The sequence below is a fragment of the Desmodus rotundus genome, chromosome 13 (assembly GCF_022682495.2).
Source record: "Desmodus rotundus isolate HL8 chromosome 13, HLdesRot8A.1, whole genome shotgun sequence".
NCBI lineage: Eukaryota > Metazoa > Chordata > Mammalia > Chiroptera > Phyllostomidae > Desmodus > Desmodus rotundus.
This window is the reverse complement of record NC_071399.1, coordinates 89933184-89939125: the sequence shown is the minus strand read 5'-3', so window position 1 is coordinate 89939125 and position 5942 is coordinate 89933184.

Sequence of the window (5942 nt, the reverse complement as noted above, 5' to 3'; positions counted from 1 at the left end):
TTCTGCGCGCCTGCGCGCTGGCGGGGAGGGGGGCAGGCTCGAGGGCGAAGGGCGGGGCCACCGAGGAGGTGTGGTGAGGCCCGGCCAGAGCGCCCCCTGTGGGGCTGGAGGTGCACTGCGGGCGCCGGCGCCACCTGCTGGGCCGGAAGGGCTTCTCGGTTTCAAGCCCGAGAACCCGCAGGTACCACGCGGTCAAGTTCAGCGCAAACTTTTGTTCGGCAAGCTGGAATGGAGGGCTTCTGCTCAACTCATTTTAAGCATTGGAAGGAAGTACGTGATGGCCTAACTCTTGTTACAGCTTCTTCGTGAAATGGACTGTTTCCTCAGTGTGAACCTCTACTTAGTCTGCATTATTCCCGCTCTGCCGTTTGGCCTCTCATGAGGGTGTAAGCACCTTGCACGGGAACCATGATCCTTGTTTTTCCTTCCGTTTTTCTTCATGGTGGTAAGATCCACAGAACAAAATGTACCGTGTTAACCAAGTGTACGTGTAAAATTCAGTAGCAGTAAGTACTGAATGCACTCATTCTTGTGCTCTCATCACCACCACCCATCTCCAGAACTCCCTTCATCTCGTAACACCGAAACTCCTTACCTATTACACAACAACGCCCCCTGCCGCTGCCCCTGCTCCTTCCCCACGGCCCTGGGAAATCACCTCTGTACTTTCCGCCTCGGACTTTGGCTCCTCCAGGTACCTCACATAAGGGGAATCAATCAGTCTTTGTCCTTTGGGGACTGGCGTGTTCACTTAGCACAGTGTCCTTAAGGTTCACCCACGTCCTAGCACATGTCAGAACTCCCTTCCTTTCTAGGGCTGAGTAATGTTCCATTGTATGTATGGACCACATGTTGCTTACCCGTTCAACTGTTGATGGACGCTTGCGTTGCCTCCACACTTTTATCATCCATGTTTATAACCATGCATGTCCCAACAAAACGTGCCGCTCATTGTTCACGATGGCTGTTGAAACTGGATGAATCAATGTGGTATGTGAGGGGTAGTTAATGAAAACAGTTGAAGTAATCGTTGTAGCACATATTCAAAACCAGACCTGGGTGTCAAAGCCAAAATGGTACCTTAGCCCGGTTTTCTGGGGGAGAACAATGTCGAGGTGGACCTTACCTACCAGGAAAGCCCAAACTTATAACGGCATGGGGGATGGGAGTTCTGTATCATTCCACGCTGCAGCTATCAAAGATGTGGTGGGCAGATGTCAGCCACAGACAACGTCTGGGAGTGAGCAGGAGTGCCCATGGCCCCTCATTCCAGCGTCCTGTCCTCTGGTTGAAAATTCCCTCGGGCCTCATGCTAAAAAAGTCACTCGTAGCAACTGCTGTCTAATCCAGAGGCTGGTTTATTCTCTCATGATAAGCGTGATTTCACTCAGGGAGAAACCTACACAGAAAGCCGGATTATCACCATAATGTCGCTTGATAAACTTGGGTCAGGACACATGAAGGCAGATAAAAAATGAACTAGTGCGGTTTTCAGGATTTGCTCCTCCATGGCGTAGGGTGTCTGCGTGGGAGAGATTGGGATGTTTGTGTTCCTAAGCCAGGGGGCCCCGCCCGCTAGACAGTGCAAGAGACTGAGGAACGCTGTTTGTTTTTCCACTGTCTCCCACTTCCAAGCCTCACACCTTCTCCGAGTACAGTCAGTCTCGGGCAACAGAATGAATTACATCTAAGCTTCCTTAACGACACATGTATTGAAGTGTGTTTCCCATTAGCTCTAGTCAACATCTTTTTTAAAAAATTAATTTATTTACTTTTATTCAGTTACAATTGTCTGCATTTTCTCCCCTTCCCTCCACCCCACCCCAGCCAGTCCCACCTCCCTCTCCCACCTCTACCCTCCCCCTTGATTTTGTCCTTGTGTCCTTTATAGTAGCTCCTATGGACCCCTCTCCCCACTATCCCCTCTCCACTCCCCTGTGGCTATTGTTATAATGTTCTTAATTTCAATGTCTCTGGTTATATTTTGTTTGCTTTTTTCTTTTGTTGATTATGTTCCAGTTAAAGGTGAGATCATATGGTATTTGTCCCTCACTGCCTGGCTTATTTCACTTAGCATAATGCTCTCCAGTTCCATCCATGCCATTGCAAAGGGTATAAGCTCCTTCTTTCTCTCTGCTGCGTAGAATTCCGCACCCCCCCCCCATGTTCATAGCAGCACAACTTACAATAGTCTAGTCAACATCTTATCTTAGGCTTCCGAGGGGCTGACCTCCCCCATTCTCTGTGAGGTTTGTTTCCTTAACTCTCACAGGTTCATCCTAGGCCACGATTCCAGCAGGTGCGGGGAGTGAGGGGGCTCATCTTAGTGCAGCCTCACCATAGATATTCTGGGAGGATTCCAATCAGCTTAAAGTGTCTAATTATAGGTTCTACTTTATGTGCGCTGGGGGTGGCTGTACGACACTGTAGGTATGTTGTGAATTCCAGACGTCACCAAATTTATTGCCAACTCTTAAACGCACATTGAACAGCCTGTAAACTGGTAACTGCACATCCTACAGATATACTCTTTTGAAAACTGTGCAGATCCAGATATAATGAACAAAAATATTATTTATAATATCATAATCAAATATGAATATTATATATTTATAGTTATTATTGTAACTGAATTCATGGTACGTTTAAGTGTAAAGTATTTTCTCAGTCTATAGATTCAAAAGGACAAGTACTACCTTCTTGCAAAATTTTATAAATTTAACCTGCTAGGCACTGCTCTAAGCACTTTAAAAAGTGAACTCATTTAACTTTCCTAACAGTGTCAAAGGTACTAAGTTCTGTTGTGATCTCTACATATCTACAGGACAGATAATGACACAGGTCAGGAGGCCTGAGGTCCTAAAGCCAGGAAGTAGCAAAGTCAGGATCGGAACCCAGCACCCGGCTCCGAGGTCTGTGCTCTCAGCTTCTGTCCATCCTGCATCTCTTTGAAAGAAGGAGGTGTGTTCACGTACTGAGACCAGGTTGGGGACGCCCGGTCTGAAATGTAAGCACTGTCCAATGCACAGCTTAGAGTCCTGAGTGAAACGCAGCTGCAGACGTCTGGTGGGGAGGGGTGAGTGCAGCAAGGAGCAGTGGGGCCGGTGACGAAGAGCTAGCACAAGAGGTGGCTGCACAGACTGTATGTCTTCTTTTTCTCCTTTGTATTGTATTTTTTTAATCTTATTTTTCAATCACAGTTGATATTTAATATTATTTTGTTAGTTTCAGGTGTACAGTGTAGCGGTGAGACAGTTATATAATTTACACAGTGATCCCCAGATAACTCAGTACGCCCCCCCTCCCCCCCTCCCGCACCATGCAGAGCAGCTACAGTAGCATTGACTGTATTCCCTATGCTGAACTTTCAGTCCTCGTGGCTATTCTGTAACCATCACTTTGCTCTCTGTGTCATTTTCCAGTTATTTTTATTCCCACCAAAATAGCACTCAAAAGCTAACAAAAACAAAAGTTCTCAGTCACCACCCCCAGCCTGTCACACCGTTCTCTCTAGCAGCAGCCACTCTCAGCGTTTTAAACGCTTTCTTCTATGCTTTGCTTCCAAATTTTAAAGTGATATGCATATATTCTTTCTACACACCTACTCAACTCTTTTAGACATTCATGTCAGTCCCAGGATGATGAATTCGCTTTCAGAAGTGAAGTTGGTAGATTGCTCTGCATTTCATTGACACAACTATTTAGTTTTGAAAATAAGTCATTTCAGTTAAATTGTTGAGTCCCACCTATTGATACCTTGAGTAAACAGGCAATCGGGTAGAAATACGGAGTATGCCTATGAAAACAGAGGAGAAAGCAAAGGTTGATGATCGCAGCTAATCATAACCCAGTTTCTGAGTCTGTGAGGCCGTCAGTGAAGAAGGCTCCAAGTTTCTTTTGCTGGAGTGGAAGTGAGCAGAGACAACGTGACAAGATCGGGCGCGTTCAGGCTGGTAAGGCCATAGAGAGCACAGACACCCTGACAGATTCTCTTTGCCTGCAGTTTCAGTTTCCGTGACCTCAAAGGCTAGGGTGGAAATAAGAATTACTGGAGTGTTCTGTGTGTGATTCTTATCGAACCACTCGTAAACTATGGCCCCCTTGTCCTGTAACTTGAAGCTCACTCTCTCCAGGTCCACCCCAATCGCCACTGTCATCTTCATTAGCAGTGATGTCGTTCATTTAAACTTCTTCACTTTTTACAGTTCACGGTCCAACTTATACAGTAGCCAAGTCGTGTGTCTGTCTCTCCTGATTTATCCTGGCGTAAGGAACTTAAAAACATGTTATCGTCTATTCCACAAAAGCTTTTGCCCATCAAAGATCTTCATACATGGCAGGTCCTCAAATAACAGTGTTTTGTTCAACATCATTTTGTAATAATGTCAGTTAAAAAAATTAATCCTGAGCAGGGCCACTTTCTGTGTGGAGTTTGCACGTTCTCCCACGTCAGCGTGGGAGCAACGTCTTTCCTTCCACGTGCCAGAGCCGTGCACGTGCGTTGAACTGGCCTACCTGGGACAGCTGAAGGTCTAAGTTGTTTCAGCCCGAGTGAGTGTGGGGGTGGGGGCGGGTGTGCAGGTGATGGAAGGGCGTTGCGTCCAGGGTGGGGTCCCCTGCGCCCTGAGCGGCCCGTGGAGGCTCAGTCCACCCATGACCCTAAGCCGGAATAAGCAGGTTGGGAAAAAATTACCTTCCTTGACTGTCTTCATCTTTCCTTGAACATATGTATAGGTCATATTTATTTCAATGTCCAGCATTAGACGTGTTCTGGGTCTTTGTTTGGAAGTGGTGATGTTTCTGTCACCAGCAATATGTCATAGGAACTTAACTCTTGTTTATGTCAGTGAGCCAGGGGTAAAAATGATTTCATTATCCATTATGTCACCTGAAGTCGCAGTTTCCAAGAACCTGTTGACCGTGTTAAGGGAGGACTTGCTATACCTGTTCAGTAACTAAATAATTTGCACATTTATTGCGATGAGTCCCCCTTGCTTATTTCCAACACCACCGTGTGTCAGTAACTCCTTGTCTTAGAGAGCAAATGACTAAAGATTGATTTCATAAAATTTCATTTGAAGCTCATTTCCAGCTGGCTCCACGGATGGGGGGGGGTGTGGGAAGGAATGTGGAGAAAAGGCAGAAAGTCAAGAAAATTTCAATTGGTTGGAGGCGTCCGGGGCCACGGGGTCTCTCGGAGCTCGGGGAACGTGAACGCAGGGGGGCCGACGGCAGCGTGTGCAGCGACGTTGGGGAATGCTCATATGGAGTGTGACTGTGCCGTGCCTGGAACTGACAGTGCCATCTGTTCTGGCTTTGTTGAGCGATGGGCTTAGCTCGCCCTCTCCAAAGGCGCGCACATGCGCCCACACGTGCGCACAGCCCTAACTTCCCCCACAGCCGAAACAGAAGCACCGCTGGCTGGCTTCCCATCTCAGGTTTGCATCTCAGCGGGAAACGTGGGTGACTCAGGGGCTTGCACACTGCCCTCCTGGGACCCTGCTCTTTGAGGGAGAACTGCAAGGTCCAAGGGACAGAGCAAGCAGTCATCGCCACGTGCAGAGCCACTCAGCAGGGAAGATGAGTTACAATGACAGATGGCACCAGTCAAAAAAAAAAAAAAAAAAAACCCTCCATAGAAATAAGCGTTAGGAAGGTATCAGTGGAATCAGTGCAGAAGTCACACATAAGCAATGTAAAAAATAGCAGACGATAGAACCAATTTTTAAGGAATGTGAAGAACTATTTTGTTAAGTATACTTCTATATTTACCCACTGCTTAGATAGAGTGATTCCCTCCTATCATCATCTTCATCAAACACAGACAAACAAGGGAGCTCAATGTCCCACAGATGTAGCTGTATGGTATTCATTATAAAAAATCATGCGCCCTAAACAGAAACGGAGAGGTTCAGCAACATGATTCATGAGCCGTAGATTCA